Below are 19,824 nucleotides of genomic sequence, written 5' to 3'. Positions count from 1 at the left end.
CTACATAATGCCAGTTCGTTCCATATTGATGATTTTCTTTGTTCATTTAGTTAAAAGAGGTTTCAGCCATTTTCTCTAATGTGAAGGCATATTTTTTTCATTGAGAGTAATCTTTGAAACAATGTAGTATCTTACTCCTCAAAACATTTTACCATAGAGTTTTAGCATCATTGATAATCCTTTCCATAACCAGTCATTAAATTGGTGATTGCAAATCAAGATTTTCTAATTTTATCTTTTCTTCTTTATCACAATTTGGTATTTTTCTATAAAGAAGATATATTGCCTCCTCCTCCCATGCTACCTTCTTTTCTGTGAATGTGAATAATTTTACGAAGTCAGAGTGCTTTTTTTAATTCAATGTGTGATAAATCAGTTTTGTAAATAATTAAATTTTCCCAACTTTGGCCCCTGAGAGCCTTATTATGTTGGCCTCTACATTCTTTTGTTATGTTTCCTTAGTTTTTAAGCACTTTCTTACTTCCGTAAGTTATGTGCTCCAAGCTGACCTTGCACTTTGCCTGGCATTATATATTTCCTCAAGGATCACTGACTTCTGGTAGCATGTTATATTTGGACAGAAAGATATGGCTGGTGTATGTGTTCATTGCTACTTGGGGTGTTATCCCATTATTACTTACCAGATTTCTCAGACACAAATGTGTTTTGTATTCACACCTATAGCTGTTCACTACACCCACTTGAAATAGACTGAACCTGACTAAAATGCCTAAGAGAAATATGACAGTCAATCTCCTGCTTCACTGTGATCTCTAACAAATAGGTTACTGATAACTTCTGTCTCAATTATCATAGAAATTTTAAACCCAGTGATGGAAGAAGCGGTGGTAAAGAAGAAAAATGAGATAGGAAGAGAGGCAAGGGAGAGGAAGAGAAGGAGAAATAAATATATGCAAGCGGGGAAATAAATTTTGGGGGCACCCCAGGTCTCTGCCTTCAGATAATCACTATTTCTAGTGGCTGGTAGGTGATCTAATCTTAGATACATGGTTTTGCCTACTATTTCTATCTCCAGCCCTGATATGTCCCTGGAAATTTAGACTTGTGTATCCAACTGCCTCCTTTTCATCTCTACTTGAGTGGTAATAGGCTTCTTAAATATAACAGGGAAGAAACAAAAATATTTCCTCCAGCTTCCTCATCATAGCAAAATACAAGTCTCTCACCTGTTGCTCATACTACAAACTTAGAAATAATCCTTGATTTCTCTTTCCTCCACCTCCTATATTCAATTCAGTAAGATTCCTAGAAGCACTATCTCCTAAATATACACTTAACCCTGCCTCCACTATTCCAATAATTTACATTGTGATCATCTTTCACCTGGAATTCTCTAGTTGTCTCCTAACAAGATTTCCAGTTTTCTTTCTTGTTCACCTAAAATCCATTAGCCACACAAATATAGTAATTTATTAAACATATAAACTGGACATTATTCTCTGACTTCAAATTTTCCAATGCTTTTATTGTTGTCCAATCAAATTCAGACTGTTCATCTTGGGCTACATGGCTATACGTGGCCTCATTGTTCTTCCTTTTCTTCTTCTTTGGTACAGTCTAGCCAAAGTGATTTCTTTGATTCCTTAAACATGCCTGTTTCTCATATCAGATGGTCTCCTTGTTTCCTCTACCTCTACTTTTTTCTCTGCATGGCTGAATTATTCTTACCACTTAGACCTTAGTTTAAATATCACCTTACCAAAAAAGCCTTTGACCATCCAATATAAACTAGGGACTTCCAGCCAATCTGTCTCATCACTCTATTATTTTTATCACAGCTCTTGTCAAAATCTGTACTTGTTTAACTTTTTACTGTCTGATTCACCCCTACTACAATGTAGGGGCCACAAGAACAGAGTCTTCATTTGTCTTGTTCTCTTTTTTATCCCCAGTACTTAGAAGAGTGCCTCACACATAAAGGTGTTGAGTAAAATATGTGGAATAAATACATGGAAAAACTAAATTAAAACAGCAAATATGTGAGGGATGAAGTAGAGTGAAGAACAACTTCTGGGTACATATTTTGTAAATTGTGTTGTCAACCGAGATGCATATGTGTATATATATGTATATGTATATATATATATATATATATGTATATATATATATATATAAAACTTACTTTTCTCTTTCCTCAAGATTCTTCAGAAACGAAACATGAACCATAACTAGTGTATCCTGGCACCATTTGCATACACACACACACAGACACACACACACACACACACATATCAAGGGGAGTTTATTAGTTTTTAACTTACATGATCACAAGGTCCCACAATAGGCTGTTTGCAAGCTGAAGAGCAAGTAGAGCCAGTCCAAGTCCCAAAACTGAAGAATTTGGAGTCTGATGTTTGAAGGCAGGAAGCATCCCGCATGAGAGAAAGATGTAGGCTGCAAGGCTAGGCCAGTCCAGTCTCACCTTTCATGTTTTTCTACCTGCTTTATATTCTCTGACAGCTAATTAGATTGTGCCCACTAGATTAAGGGTAGGTCTGCCTTCCCCAGACCACTGACTCAAATGTTAATCTCCTTTGGCAACACCCTCACAAACACACCCAGGATTAATATTTTCTATCCTTCAATCCAAACCAGTTGACACTCGGTATTAACCATCACAACCGCATAAACAGGTTCATGTTAGGCAAAGGGGGCAGGCGGCAGTGGCTATTATGGCGAAAATTCTTGAGGTAAGGTGGGCCTTTTGCCAACTATTCTCAAATTACATCACGTAGATGATCACGCTTACATCACCCACTGTCCCTTGCAGCCCTACATGGTAATCAGGATGCCCCACTCTCTTTTTGAGAGCTATTAATTTTATGACTAACAATTAGCCAACCTGTTTGGGAAAAGAGTCTCTTGTGACTATTTTTCAATTGAATTCATTCAGCATATGCTCGAGATCGTCTTTCAAAAAAATTTGCCCCAATGAAAAGTGAAGAACAGGAGAAAACAGGGAGGAAAAGATATATCCCCTTTACCTTTAAGGATAAATAGAAACACCACCACAAAAAATGTACATTGTAGAGACTTAAGTATTTGTTATAGTGACATAGATTTATATTTCATTTATATATTTATATCTCATTTATTCTAAACTACCCCACAGAATCAGTAAAGTTATTTGCTATTTACAGAGGAGAAAATAGAGTCCAAGCTGTTAATTTATTTCCAAGACTTCACCCACATCTACTTGTTTGCACAGCCATGTTTCCAATCTGTATGTTTTTCTTAAAAATTTGTGCTCTTCCAGCTATACTATTTTGCCTCATTAAGGGGTAGCAGAATATCTCTAAGGTGGATGAATGTACAATGAAAAGGAAAAAAAATGGATTTTAACTTTCAAAGACAAATTTTCTTTCCTCATGATTCCTCAAAAATGAGACATGAGCCATCACTAGTATATCTTGGCATAATTTGCCTATTGGTGGGCTCTAAACTTGTCAAGTCTCCTCCACAAACACATTTACCATAACCAGTTCTTTAATGATTCCACTCTGAATGTCAAGGATTTGGGACAGTGAAGTAAGTCAGACTTTTCTCTAACACAGTGAGAGAACAATACAGAACTCAGCATAAAAAGGGACTGTTTCAGACCCATCTACAAGAATTTAGTTGCTGAAGTAGCACAAGGATCTTACTGGGAGGTTATCTTTCCTATAAGAATGGCATAGCCCCAAGGACCAGATTTGAGTGAGACTCTGGGGGATATTGCAATTTCATTAAAAATATGTTTTATAGTCATAACTTTCCAACCTTCACAAACAAAAATTCATTTCTAGCTGAAACTTGATGTCGTTCTTTTCTGGCTGGAAAGTGAAGATTTGGGGAACGGGTGAAAGAAATTTATTGAGTTGTTAAAAATATATGATCCAGGTCTTGTCTAGTTTTCACCTCCCTGGCTCATAAACACAGTTGCTCTCTTCCATGCTTCATTTCTGTCAATCACTGTGACAGGCATAGTGGAATTCCCTTCCTCTGCCTGTGCAAACAATAGCAAAATCGACAAATATTTTGATGCAGAACCCCAGCATTTTAGTGAAGGTGAATTCTTTTCCATTTGAAATATACCTTGAGACCTGTTCTCAGGTTGAGGGGCATGGCGACTGCAATGGTATTTCTTAGCAGGGTCAGCAGTGAGGAAAGCATGAGGGTGGGCATTAGTCTGAGCCAGTGGGGAAGGTGAAAGAGCAAAGACCTTATGTAGTATGCTTGATGAAAATGCCTCTAGCAGATGTGCTTGACTCTTCCTTCCAGATGAGAATTCAGAAAACAATTTAAGAAGGAACTTGACAGAAACGTGGACATTTGGGGCATAGATGTTCAAAAACAAAATGAATTGAAAATGAGCCAACTTAAGATCTCGCAGGGATGGCTTTAGTATCCACCATTATTCACCAAGTACTCTTGTAGTAGTTGATTTGCATTGGGGAAGGGCAAAATGTAAGAAACTATTGTTACTTATAAATACAAGCCTTGCTGAAAAGACTCCGTGACACAGAATGAGCAAACAAATGAGAAGATGGAGGCTGGTGGAACGGTATTTGTATGCCCTCAGAATGTCTGCTCACTGTAGGAGAACTACCCTGGACTGATCCGCCATAGAATGCTGCCCTGTTCTGATCAGGGTGTACAAGCAATGTCTTGTTGGCTTATAGTTCTCAACCCATTGCTGCATAAGAGCCTAATCAAAGAAGCCAGCTGATGATTCAACAATTTATATAATAATTTAAGAGACACTAAACAAGTTCTGTTTTTCATACATATATAACTTTCTCCCTGATCTCATGACCAACATTCCCACCAGATTTCCTCAGAACCTACATAATATATGGCAAAATATAGAAGCCAAGGAAAGATTCACCAAGCACACAAGTTTAACCGTATATAGATACACCTAGAAGTCAATTGAGGCCCTGCAAATAACCAAGTGCAATGCAAGTCACAATGCATATTGTTTAAAAGCTGGAATCAAGTTGCTCAGGTTCAAATCTTGGCTTTGCCACTTATGAGTTATGTGAGTTTGGACAAATTACTTTACCTCTCTCTGCTTAATTTTCTCACCTGTAAAGCCTTCTAGAGTTATGAGGATGAAATAAATAAATAGTTGTAAAGTGGTTGGAACAATTTCTGACATACAGGAAGTGCGATATGCATTTTCTATTATTCTAAACTACAATTCTAAATCTGTCTAGTATTCCTGCAGTAATGTACACAAAAAGGAGAGTGTGAGTAAATAAACCTATATTTTAATGTAGGTTATTGTCGTAATTCACATTAAAACAAACAAAAATGGCAGGCCAGCCCCATTATCAACCTGGTCTTCTTCATCTCAGGGAATATTCTTTATCTACCCTTCTCTGTTCACCATCTTTCCTTCTAGTAATTTAAAATATTTAACTGAATATGCATTACTCAAACAAAATGAAAAATGTCCATTCAGCCTCTAGCAAGTGAAAGAATAGTACAAACCCTCAGGACTCGACTAGTACATTCAATTCCTGGAGAATGTTGTCTTTTCTTTTTCTTTCTTTCTTTTTTTCTTTTTTTTGAGATGGAGTCTCGCTATGTTGCCAGGCTGGAGGGCAGTGGTACGATCTCCACTCACTGCAACCTCCGCCTCCTGGGTTCAAGCGATTCTCCTGCCTTGGTCTCCTGAGTAGCTGGAACTACAGGCATGCACCGCCATGCCCAGCTAATTTTTGTATTTTTAGTAGAAACAGGGTTTCACCATATTGGCCAGGCTGGCCTCGAACTCCTGAACTCATGATCTGCCTGCCTCAGCCTCGAATGTTTTCCTCAATGCCTACTAGCCTCAGCCCTTAGTGATCTCTACTTTTCCTCAATTTACACAACAATATATTTTGTAGCACATTCCTAGCACTCACAATTGGAAAAACTATCTCATGATTTTGACTCTGAGACTTGTTTTTTCCCCAACAATATTATAAGACTTTTTTAAGGTCTGAGAATAGAGTTCTATTTTGTTTTACCTTCTGTAACATCTAGCAGAGGGATAGGCATGATATAATAGCTTCCCAATGCTTGCTTAATGACTGACTGATTGAGGATTGATTAATTTTTCCACAATTCATGCAACAAACAATCTGACCTTAGTCTGTTTCATCTTATTTGAGGCCAAGAAATGAAGTTCAGGGGTAAAATATTAGTATAGTCTCACCATTCCAGAAAAATGTCACCAGTCAACACTCTGAAGCTGTTTTCTTTCCTTCTTTTCACAACCAAACTACTCAATTATTGAAATGTCGTATCTCAAAGAACTGTACTGTACCATTTCCTTTACCAAAATATTAGTCTGAAGATTTTGGCAGAAGCACATTACAAACCACAAAGATACTGTGGTTTTCCACATCACTTTGTACACAGGAAAACACTGGAATTTGCTATCATTTTGGTCAAGCTAGGAAATCTAGAAAAGCTAAGAGTATTGTGAAAAAAAAACAAAGCAGGGGACACCTCCCTGCTTCAAGCAGATAACCAAATATAAATCAGTTTCTTCTGTACCTACTCTTTCCTGGCACCTTGTCAACTGCTCAATTGCTTAGCCTGGTTGATTCCTCCTTTGCATCATTATTTCTGTTCAAGGGCCACAGCAGCATAAAAAACAACCAGAGATAGACATGGGCAGCTGACAGCAAAGTAAAATGTAACAATGGGGTTTCTTTGCAAACAGCATGCCCTACATTGTAAATAAATGGCACCGTCATATTGGGTGGCAATAGTTAAGGCTGTTAACTGCATGCGTCTGAAAAATACCTAATGTGAATAAATTACATTTTAGATATCTCCATTCACACTGCTCCAAACTGTCGGCAATTTTCAAATGTTTTCTTTTTATTTATTAAAGAGATCAACAAATAAGTTGTTTTTGTAATCACCTTTTGTTTTCTTTTTAATTTTTGGAATTAAAGTTGAACAACTGTAACAATCTAGAATGAAAGAGATGAACTTACAAAGAGAAGGTCTAATTTATACAGATTACATCAAAAGCAAATTAGAGGTGTTGTTAACCTTTTAGTTTGTGACACAATGATATCTTCTTATCTTTCCCCCATTGTCAGACTGGCTTTTGCTTAGGATTTCCAAGAGAATTGTGCAAAAAATATCATAAAACATATAGGAAAATAACAAAATGTCACATGCAATCATTTATCTATTCAGTAAATGCAAATGTTTATCAAGGATATACTATCTGGTAAGTACTATTAAAAAGAAAATTATGAACAAGAAAGACATAGCCCTTACTTTAAGAGAGGTCAAAGTTCAGTAAGAGACACAGACTCAACAGACATTTACTATACAGTTTTGTGCGTGTTTTGATGGGGAAAAATGCAGGGTGCCCTGAGATCACACAGAAAGGACATCCAATTCCTGATCTATATGAGGAGTGGGCAAAGACCAAGAACCCCTTCACAGAAGAAATAACATTTTAAGAACTGAAGCCCGAGTAGAAATTAATCAAGTTAGTGTAAGTGTAGGGTCTAGGGAGAATGTTCAAGAAAGAAAGAATAGAATGTAAAAAGTGTCAAAGATGAGAGAGAATAATCCATTCAGGAATCGGAAATATAGTCAATACATATGTAGCACAGAAGGCTGGAGAAACAGTGAGAGATAAGAGGTAACCATTCTGAACTCGGGAGAAAGAGGTTGCAGTGAGCCAAGATAGCTCCACTGCACTCCAGCTTGGGTGACAGAGTAAGACTGTCAAAAAAAAAAAAAAAAAAGTAATCATTCAACTCTTAAATCTTATTATGTCTGGCTTGTTTTCAGTGTTTGAGGGCTTTAGTACCAATTCTATCAATTCTATTCATTGTCTTATAATATCAGTATTTGAGTCACAAAAATCTTGTACACCTTCAACAATTTGCCTAGTTTTTTTTTTTTTTATTTCCTATGTTTCAGAATTCCTTCATGTAAAGGATAAAATCTCAAACGCACTATCTAGGAATACCTTCTGACAGCTTGATGAATTGAAAGAAGAGAGATTCTCGTATATAACACACTTAGGATTCTCTCCTAAGTGTGTTTCTGTTGTTAAATAGGCACCATCTTTTCTAGAGGTTAGACATCAAGGATGACTTCATATTTCAAGAGAGACCTTGCCATAAACCACATGGATATGTAGCTTTATTCTGGCAGGCACATCAGTTTAAGTAACATTCAATCTAATCCAATGGGCCAAAAAGGAGTTATATTCAAACAGCAACAAAGAAGTCATTACCCCACAACTGGAATTTGATTAAGCTATTAAGGTAAGAACAATGGACAGAAGCCATACAAATTGCCTCTGCTAATGGAATTACAGGAAATAAAAGACTTAACTTTTCCAGCCTTCAGCTCTTATAAAGATGAATGTCTACTGTCCCTGAATAGATATGTATTTATCTTAAAACTTTTAGGAATATTTTATTCTTCTCACGGACAAAAATGTTCAGAGAAGATTTACATGTCGATAACATGAAAATGTCATTAGAATAACTGAGCAACTGTGATGTGCAAGACTCTTTTTAAGAGAAGGTAAAACAGGTCTTGGCCTCTGTAAGTTTCTACTCCAATAATATTGACTATGGCCATATTCACCATCAATTTTTCTTGGATTCTTTTAGTTTTCAATTATAGGATAACTATGGAAGAAAAAAAAGGAGTGATGTGTTTAGTAGGAGAAATGAGAAGGTTGCTTTCCATTTTGCAAATTGTGTTTCACATAAATATTAGCATTCCAGGAGAAGTTTAACAGGTGTTAGATTTTAAAATAAAGAAAACCTGAGTTTAACAAGCTTGAACAAATTTTCTTTTTACAGAAATTTTCAGAGCCTTTTATTTACTATGCGCTCTATGAATCTCCAAGAAAAGGATATTGTATGCAACCTTTCCCAAAGGTGTTTGCCCTTGTTTTTATGAAACTCCTCCCATAGAGTCTATAAGATACTGCAATAAAATGTTAGAATCTATTTATTTTCAGAAACTTTGGGTATCATCATGAGTTTAAAAATAACACAAAGTGTTACGTGTTTTGAGTGTTCTTTAATATAAATAAATACCATAATTCTGGTATCTCACCTCAGTAATGACATTTTTTCTTGAGGCCTTTGGAGAAATCTTTTGAATCTCTCAGGTTCCATAGCTTTCTTTACCTATGCCACAGTTTAGTATACACAGTATGCTGTGGTGGAGAGATCACTGGCAGTGATTGCGGAATGCCAGAATTTTAATCCTAGCTAGGGAATCATAGAAAGTAGCAATATCCCTGGGCTTTAATTTTTCATCTGTGAAATAAGGAAAATAATACTAGCTCAAATGAACTGACTTATATTTGAACTGTAAAACGCTATGTAATTATGTTATTAGTATAAGTATGAAAACGAAAGAGAACATTCTAGGAAGAAAACTGTATTCACAACTTGGGTCAATAAAATTCGGTTACAAACAAATTGCTTAAAATATTTGTCAATATCAAATCTCAGCAATATGTATTTCAAATATTTCAGGTAGAAGAACTATGCCCAGAAGAGTTATTACGGAATATTAATATTTTTGTATGCCTTACAATGACTTCATACATAAGATTTCCTCTCTCCCTCCTCTGCCATGCTCAATCTGCTGGAAATAAGAGCATTTAAGTAGTTCACTTTGCCCTTTAGTTTGCTGGCTACACAGATGAGAAGTAGTATATTTCAAGGCCAACCTAGTGTTTCATTTCAGCAATTTACAAAATCCTGCACCTACAGCAATTCCTTGCATATACTTACCTTGAGAGAGTTATACATAGCAAGTCAGTTATCCAAAAATTCTCTTTCAGGAACACAGCAAGTAAAATTTGATTTTTGGAAACTGAGACCCAGTCATGATGGAAGTTTCTCAAGGTGACCCAGCATACTAGACATAGGAACAAAACTTGAAACTCTAATTTCCTATTCTGACTCCCTCTGATTGTCCAGGCACCCTCCTTAACACAATCAGATTTTACTATAACAATACCGTTAATATCTCCTAGTGCTAAAATGGAATTGTAGGCTGGAAAATGGAAATTGCTTACTTAATTCACTCTAAATCAATGTCTGTGTTGATAATGCATCTGCCAATGTAAGTATCAGGGATCCAGCTGGGTACTGGTGCATAGCTCTTCAGCCATTGTCTCAGGATGTCCTTGTGACATTAGGGAGAAGATCAGATTTTAAATCAGGCTTCAGCTGTGCTGCCCTTTCTTCAGCACACATTAAAAGGCACTTAGAGTGACCTCCCTATAAGAGACAAAATGGTAAAAGCGTTCTCAAAAGAGATTATTGAGAGGTTCAGGGACTAGTTTAAAGAATAAATTTGAACAACAACTTATAATGGACCCACAGGACCTTTAGATATTCTGTATGGGCTTTGACAAAGATCTTAAAATGTATGGATGTTGTGTATATGTTTGGGTATGTGTGTTTGCTGAGACGAAAAATATACTGCATGAGAATGTTCTGATTTATGTCATTGAAATGAATTACGAGTTATGTGCAATTAGACTATGTGAGGACTCTGTGAGGAAAAGAGGCACATCTTAGACATCTCTGAATTGCTCTCACTCAGCATGGTACTGGAATACAGTATGTATTTGGTAAATGCTCATTGGATGAATGAATTAATTAATGGCAAATAAATGAATGACAAAACGCATCTGTATTCATAGACATGATTTTCTTGGCAATTGTCCACAAGTTCCATGCCTTGACTTCTGAGTTATTTTAACATTATATGTTCTCATCATGCTCTGTCACAGTAGTACACATACGAGTACTCTATATATAAGTAGAGAAAGAAATTAGACATCACTCAACTTAGGATAATTTGATTCACAGGTTTGCATGTGCAAATATAATAAATTGCTACTCATCCAAGGTAAGTGAGTAACAAGATATTCAAATCAAGTGAATAATCAGTTCAGGAAAGGTTGGAAAGCACATTTACCACTTCTGTACACTGGCTATATTCTATACATTATGGTTGTGTCTTGTTTATTTAATCTAATCCTAATTTTTTTTAACAACAGAGTGATGTAGGAATTATTTTCCTCATTTATTTGTAGAAAACTGAGGCTTCAACATGCTAAAGAATATGTCCAAGGCTACAGAGTATGAAGTAAACCAGAGATAGTTTATATATATAATGCCATCATTCATAATTTTTCCTCTTGTCTTTTGACTCTAGCCACCACCACCTCCTAACACACACACACACACACACACACACACACACACACACACACCATTGTTAATAGAGCATTCAAGCTTCTTCACAATTTATGATCTTTCCCCTAGTCTTTCCATTTTTTATATATACTCTGCTCTGGCCACAACAAATTATATGTCCTTTTTCTGAGACGTGTCTTCTCCTTGGATATACCTTTCTGACCTTTTGTTCATGATATTTTCCCTGAATGGAACTCCCTTCTCCTGTTCTTTGCTTAGCATTATTACTGGTATTATCACATTATCAGTTCTACTGGAGGTGTCACCACCACCCAGTGCTCTGAAATCTCTCTGTTCAAACTGATAGTATGGCCCTTATCATATTGTAATAAATATAATATATTACATAATATTATACAAGGGATGAGATATACACTGCTAAGCCAGAAAAACTAGAAAAAAGCACTTAGTATCTTTCAGTGTTTCAGGGTTACAGGTAAAACAAAAACTACTATTCTGGGCAGAGTAGTATTGTTCTTCAGACCTGATGTTCCAGAGCCATAAAGACTTGAGTTTAATATTTCACCTACAGTAATTACTAGGGCAGATCTTGAGAAATTCACTCCAATTCATCATTTCTTCGTCTGCAAAATCGGAATATAATAATGGTTCCACTCCAAAGGGCTGCTGTGAACATTCAAGTAGACCTTATAAAGTGCCTAGCACATAGTGGACACCCAACTGATATCAGCTATTATAATTCTTAAGCTCTAGATGTTTACAGTACCTGATTCATTAGATGCTATGCTATCAAATATCTGACTAATGAAAATTTACATTAATATTCCATTATGGTGAAAATAAACATAGGCCAAGGGCAAATTCTGTCTCTTTTGAGTATAACCTAAATTTGTATCCATATGCAAAGGCCTATGAGAGGTCACCAGGAGCTATGGGAGTTTAGACAAATTCCTATCAGGAATGTGGACTCCTCATAACAGGCATTGATTCTGGTCAGAATACTTTTGGACTGAATACTAGCCAGATCACCTTCAGAACTAAGCATTGGTCTGTAGTCTAGACCTGTTAGATAGCTGAGCCTAATAGGGCCGGCAGCTGCAAGACCTGACATAGAGCTTTGGCCTAACAGAAATGAGAGAGCAATTTTATAAGCTTCTTCAATAAATTCATGGCTGAGAAATCTTAAACTGAGCCAGCTTAGTTGAGAACTTAGCAGAGAGGGTAAACTGGACTGTCAGATTAATCAGTTAGTGAACTATCCCTGGTTATGAACAAAAGGCAATTCATTTTTAAAGTAATCAGCTGAACAGCAAATTTTAAAATCATAATAGCTTAAATTACATTTTAATGATTTTTAAACTATTTTAATGAAAATATTAAAAGTACTTTTATTTAATTTTTTTGAATGCTCATCAGGGAATCTTTTATTGTTTCAAACCCTGAAGCCTCTCATGCCCTGTGCTGCTAATTGCTCCCAGCCACTAGAGTTAGAAGGCATTGGAATCTTTGCACAGTACTTTTTTAAAAAATTGATTTTAACTTCCAAGATACATGTGCAGGACATGCAGTTTTGTTACACAGGTAAATATTGTACAGTACTTTTAAAAGGTTTACCAATTCCAGTATTCAATCCATAAGAGTTACACAAACACATCAGTACTTATTGGTTGTTCACATGGTCAGGCATATTCTGTTTGGGTGATATGATGGAGATTCTGTACACAATGGGCAGTGTTTTCTACAGAAGGAGATATGGATGGGTTAATTTATTGAGGTGGATCCTTGATGAGTAATGTGACTTTTAGAGCATTTAGTACAGGTCATGCTGTTTACTAAGCACATTTCATGCATCATCATATTCAATCTTCATGCAGATCTATGGGGTGGGTACCTTTTTGTCTCAATTTAATATGTCATAAAACGGAGGCTCAGAGAAGTAGGTATTTTGGTCTAAATCACTCAACTAGTAAGTAAAACAGTAGAGATTTAATCTCCACATCTTGAACATATTTTTAAAAATTAAAGAGTTTCAGGTTTTAGCTATGATTCAAGTTTTTCTCGGCACTTGGACAAGTATAATTAACCAGTCTTCAGGTAAATAATTATGTACAAAGGCTTGAATAGGTAGATAGGTAGATATTATCACAGGAAGATTTTAGAAAATAAAAGACAAATGTACTTTCAGAGACTGCAATGGAGTTGGATTGTGTGTGTATATATATATATATATATGAAAAAATTCTGAAAAATTGCCAAATAAGCAATCTTACATTAGCCTTTTTAGGGTGAAAAAGAATAGCATCTTTTCCACGTTATTTTTTATGTTCACAATGGTCATGACATATTTTCAGCCATCAACATAGCAAACAGAAATATGTTTATTTTTGTTAGGGAGTCTAGATTGGGGACCAGGAGTACAGAGAATGGCCCTATTATTTTTGGTAAATACATCCCAGGCAAGCCATATAGACTGTAAATCTTCATTCTGATCCTGCACACGTCCCAGTGAAAATGAGCTGGCAAAATAACACTTCTGTGTGCTTTCAAGTTTTAATACATATGTTGTAGTATCTACAATTGCTTCAGGTCTCCTTGTCCTTTCACAAGCTTATGTGGTGACCATATTAAGAAGCCAGTTTATTTTCAGTAAAAATGTTCTGTGTTGAAACACACACACACACACACACAGTGGAAACAGAAAAGTGGTCGTTGGGAAAAGACGCTCAGCAAGGTTGTCAAAAGTAATTGATGTCCCTGGTAAGTAGAGAATTATATCACCTTTAGTATGTGAACTCAAATCATGAAGATGTTCTATGACTGTTAAGTGTTTCCATAAATTCAGAGGGTGTTGTTAGTTCTATTTTGTCTCCTGTTGACGGTTCCACTTTGACATTGCTCCTCCCTATTCTTCTCCTTTCCTCTTCACCCATCTAGTCCTCTGCCTTCTCCTCGTTCTTTCTTTCTGTTTCCCCTCTATGTCTCTCCTTTCTCTATTTCTCTCTCTCTCCCTCCTCCTTTTCTCTTCATTCTCTACCTTCTTCTAGTATAGTAAGCCACTGTTAAAATTTTTCATTTATGTGATTAAGCTAATTTTGTTTCTTCCACTACACTGTAAGCTCCAAGAGGGGACAATGAATATGTATACTTTGTTTACTACTCTATTATGAGAACTTATCTCAGCTTCTGGCACAAAGATACTCGATGAATATTTGCTGAATGAATTGATTAATTAATGCCCCGGTTGGCAGTTTTAGACATGTTTTTGTGCCCCCTCTTCAATCCTGATCTTTACACTGAGGTTCAGCTGCGTAAACATTAAGCTGGCTTAGGAATCACAAACAAAAGTAAATACAGGGAAAGTAGTAAAAATTAGTTAAATGACCCTGGAGTGAAACCAACAGAAAATAGTTGGGACTGTAGAAAAATAGAGAGTATATACAGTGTTAAAAGGCATTTAAATAGAAAAAAAAAAACCACATGAGCCAAATGAAACATGGTCAGTGGGTTGACAGTTTGTGACCACTCTTCTGGCTCAAACAAAACTGCTGTCACTCAATCCTGGAAACTAGCCACCATCTCGTGAATCAACCATTGCATATAAATACTTGTTTAACCAAGGAGAACTGTTTGTTACAAGGAGTTCATAGATGTATCTGCCAAAGGGTATTCATTCATACCATCACCAGAGAATTAATTTAGGTAAAGATCTTTGAGAGAGTTCCAATAGTAAGAGAGAATAAAATTGAACAAAGCAGCAACACAGCGTCTGCCATAAGTTTATCAATTTACTTCCCTTAGGAAACGTTCCTCTGGATGTTAAATGATCTATGAAATTGATTGACTCAAAAGCAAAAAAACCCAAAACAAACAAAAATAGGAGAAAACCTTAAAAAAATCTGCAATGCATAATTGTGTATTTTTAATTATATTTAATAGTATATTATATGTATAAAACTGAAAAATTAATGGCAAGGAGTGACAAAAGGGGGACAAAATAAAATCAGGGAAGACCTTTTGGAGATGAGTAACGTATTCACCAGATTTTAAAATGTGATAGTAGGAAAGGATTTAAAATACCAAATTATATTGAGGGGTTCTTTCATGTCAAGAGCTGTTGTAAATGTGCTAAGTTATAATGCATTTACTCCTCTCGACAATTCTGCCAAGTTGATATTATTATTATTACTTTACTGATTAGGAAATGGAAACATAGTGACTTTGTTGAATTTCCCCAATATCCTATAGCTAGTAAACAACAGAGTTGGGACTCAAAACCAGGTTTTACTCATTCAAAGGCCTAAAGCTATTTCATGTAATACATTTTAATAACTAAATCACATAGCTATCTTTTGATAACTAACAAAATATATTCATATATATGCTTCATACCTATATATTATATAAATTGATGAAATTAATGAAAAGAAATATGATCTATACATTACTGTTTAATATCAAAAAGGAAAATTTCTGTAACTATCTATTCCAACAAACCAAGAAGAACACAGAAAAATCATAACAGGTTACCCCTAAAGTAAGTAAATACTGCTTTTATTTTTCATCTCTTCCCTAACTCCAAAGGCTGGGAAACAACTGAACAATGGCTTGGCTATGGAGTTTGGGGGAGAAAGAAAATGACAAGATAATTACATGTCCAGCCCAGCTATTATTCACCTATGAGAGCAGCAGAAATACATTTTCAGATATTTAAGGATGAGAAAGTATACTGCCTAATTATTCAACTTAGACAAAGAATAATTTTGGTTGATCAAGATATGAGACAATGGTTCTCAAATTATGTTTTTTCAAGAAAGAAAAAGATATTAGTCAAAATAATGAATTTGAGAAGAATCAGGATGTGCTACGAAATAAATAACAGTGAGGAAAGACATTGGTGGTTGGTGACTTATCATGGCAACTGTGATGACCGTGACCAAAGTCCCAGAGATCTATGATGTGAGGAGGATTGAGCATAGAGGTGTTCACTCCCACATCTGAGGACTGGGGCTGGATGATGCTTTGGAGGCTCAACAGGCTTCCCAGGGCAAGGTGGGTCAGCTTTGCTGCACAGCGAGGAGCTGGTGTGGGGCTGGAGATGATCCATAAGGTGAAGATTGTCAAGTGGGCAGTCCTCATTGCTGGTCAGCTGGGCACAGGGAAGACAGCCATCACCCTAGGCATGGCCTAGGCCCTGGGACCTGACACCTTGTTCATAGCCATCACTGGCAGTGAGATCTCCCTGGAGATGAGCAAGACCAAGGCACTGACACAGGCTCTCTGGCCATCTTTTGGCATTTGCTTCAAGGAAGAGATGTAGATCATCCAAAGAGAAGTGATTGAGACCCAGATTGATAGACCAGTGACAGGAATGGGCTCCAAGGTGGGCAAACTGACCATCAAAACCAAAAAGATGGAGACCATCTATGACCTGGGCACGAAGATGATTGAGTCCCTGACCAAAGACAAGATCCATGCTGGTGACATCATCACTATTGACAAAGCAATGGGCAAGATCTCCAAATTGGGCCACTCCTTCACATGCTCCGGTAACTATAGCCCCATGGACTCCCAGACCAAATTCAGGCAGCCCCCAGATGGAAAGCTCCAAAAATGCAAGGTGTACACCATGTCCCTTGCACAAGATCGACATCATCAACCCCCACACCCATGGCTTCCTGGCTCTCTTCTCATGTGACACAAGAGAGATCAAGTCAGAAGTTGCCAAGCAGATCAATGTCAAGGTGTGTGAGTGGATAGAACAAAATAGAGAGTTTATGAATCTATATCTACATCTGTATACCTATCTTTGGTGACAATAATAATCAGCAAAATGAGAATATATTTTATTTTGAATTGGTACACTTTTAATACTTTTGGCCAGACATATTTTCTTTGTGTGATATTATACCACATATTTCATAATATAACATTCCTGATTATCAGATTCTAAATGTAAGTAGCACCCCTCAGTTATTGTGACACACAAAAACACAAGTACACAATTACAAATTGATTTTAAAGGAGAGATATTGCTCATAGTTGAGTAGAACTGGTATAAAAGGTATGAGAAAACTCTGCTACCCATCTGTAGTAATGATGCTAAAAATAAAATTAGGTAATATATCAAAAACAGTTTCATAGGAACTAAAGATTTAAACATTAAACATTAAAATCACACTTGAAAAGTATTGTGAATAATTATTAATATTGGGCTTTGAAAGCATGACCACAGTGGGTCAAACTATAAAGACAACCACTGGTAGAACTTTATTTGATAATAACAGTAACAAATTCTAAAGAAACATTAAAGGTAAATGAGAAATTAGGGGAGTATTTACAAAATAGAAATAAAGTGAAAGGTAAATATGCTTACATTATAAACAGGTTTGTGAAAATGAATTTTAAAATATGCAAATAATAAACTTAAGAAAAATATTTAACTGCACAAGTCGTCAAGTAAATGCAAATTAAAATAATATATTTTATCTCATTAACTGACAAAGATAAAAACAAAAGTAACAATACCTAGAGGCAGTGTAGACATGGGAAAAATAGCACTCTTATACATTGCTAATGGTTTATTTGGAAATATGTAGCAAATGCCTCAAAATATGTATGCTATATGCATAAGAATTTCTACTTCAGGGAATTTATCTTAAAGAAATAATCAGAAATTTGCAAATGCAGAAGTGATTATCATAGCATTGCTCACATGTTGATTTAAGTTATAGGTTATATAAAAAAGAGACCCCTTAATATATGGCATGAAAAATAGATACAATTGTGTCTTTCTTATGTAAGCAGCCCTTCTAATCTCAACACGTAGTATTCATCTTTGGATCTAAGGCCACTGCTCCAGTTATCATCTTCCAGTTAAGAGGAAGGTAGAAAAGCCCAGGGTAGCACATAGCATTCATTTATTTTTAGAGACAGAACTAAGAAGTGGAATATGCCACTTCTGCTCAGAATTCACTGACTACAATATAATAATCATATGGCCAAAATTGCAAAGTCGTGTTGTAAACATGGTTTTAGGATGGACATCCATGGGTCCAGCTAAACTTATGAGTTCAATTGTTAAGTAAAAGGAGAATAGAAATTGATATACATTTATCAGCTTCTGCAGCAATGAAATATAACAAGTAAACACTTCCAATATTTTGATTAAACAGATACATAGGTATCCACATGATGGACTAGCCTCTAGCCATTAAAATTAATGCTGAGGAAGAGCATTTAGTTACCCATGGAAAAAAGTTCTTGTCCAAATCTTGTTCCAGTTGTCTTTATGACACTGCAGATAGGAATCTGACAGCAAAAACACAATGTCTTTAGTAGTCCATGTCCTTATTTGACTGTTTTGTTTTGGATTTAAGGCTAAATCAGGCTTCAATGGATACATGGAATGTATTTATAAAGATTACTTACCTAACACGTGCTACATTTTTTTGATTCCTCAGTTTCTGGGTAATCCTAATTAGTACTTCCATCCCAGTGTTTGATGCAATAACTACTTTTGATTGAGTGCATAAGAATCATTCACAATGCCAAGCATTTTTCTTCCATTAAGCCTTTTATCCTCAACTATTCCTAAGAAGTAGATACCAGAATTATCATTACTCTTGCTCACAAATAAGGAAACAGGCACAGAGCGGTTAAACTTGCCCACACGTACCAGCTAATAAGTGGCAAAGGCAAGGTTAAAATCTCAATCTCACTCTTAAGCCTGTATTCTTTTTCTGTTATTATTATACTTTAAGTTCTGGGTTACGTGTTCAGAACGTGCAGTTTTGTTACATAGGTATACACGTGCCATGGTGGTTTGCTGCACCCATCAACCCATCACCTACATTAGGTATTTCTCCTAATGTTATCCCTCCCCTAGCTCTCCAACTCCCACAGGCCGCAGTGTGTGATATTCCCCTCCCTGTGTCCGTGCGTTCTCATTGTTCAACTCCCACTTATGAGTGAGAACATGTGGTGTTTGGTTTTCTGATCTTGTGATAGTTTGCTAAGAATGATGGTTTCAAGCTTCATCCATGTCCCTGCAAAGGATATGAATTCATCCTTTTTATGGCTGCATAGTATTCCATGGTATATATGTGCCACAGTTTCTTTATCCAGTCTATCATTGATGGACATTTGGGTTGGTTACAAGTCTTTGCTATTGTAAATAGTGCTGCAATAAACATATGTGTGCATGTGTCTTTCTCGTAGAATGATTTATAATCCTTTGGGTATATGTCCAGTAATGGGATTGCTGGGGCAAATGGTATTTCTGGTTCTAGATCCTTGAGGAGTCGCCACACTGACTTCTACAGTGGTTGAACTAATTTACACACCCACCAACGCTGTAAAAGCATTCCCATTTTTCCACAACCTCTCTAGCATCTGTTGTTTCCTGACTTTTTAAGGATTGCCATTCTAACTGACATGAGATGGTATCTCATTGTGGTTTTTTTTTTTTTTTTTTAATTATATTTTAAGTTCTAGGGTACATGTGCATAGCGTGCAGGTTTGTTACATATGTATACTTGTGCCATGTTAGTGTGCTGCACCCATCAACTCGTCATTTACATCAGGTATAACT

At 36.2% G+C, this 19,824-nt stretch overlaps 1 pseudogene; it reads left to right on the top strand.

The window, feature by feature from the left end:
- The first annotated feature begins 16,145 nt into the window (after positions 1 to 16,145).
- LOC105532388 lies at positions 16,146 to 17,047 on the top strand (annotated as a pseudogene).
- Positions 17,048 to 19,824: the final 2,777 nt, after the last annotated feature.

This window comes from Mandrillus leucophaeus, unplaced genomic scaffold (assembly GCF_000951045.1).
Source record: "Mandrillus leucophaeus isolate KB7577 unplaced genomic scaffold, Mleu.le_1.0 Scaffold955, whole genome shotgun sequence".
NCBI classification, from domain to species: Eukaryota; Metazoa; Chordata; class Mammalia; order Primates; family Cercopithecidae; genus Mandrillus; species Mandrillus leucophaeus.
The sequence above is the reverse complement of the archived record's forward strand: the minus strand, read 5'-3'. Positions and strand labels throughout refer to the sequence as shown.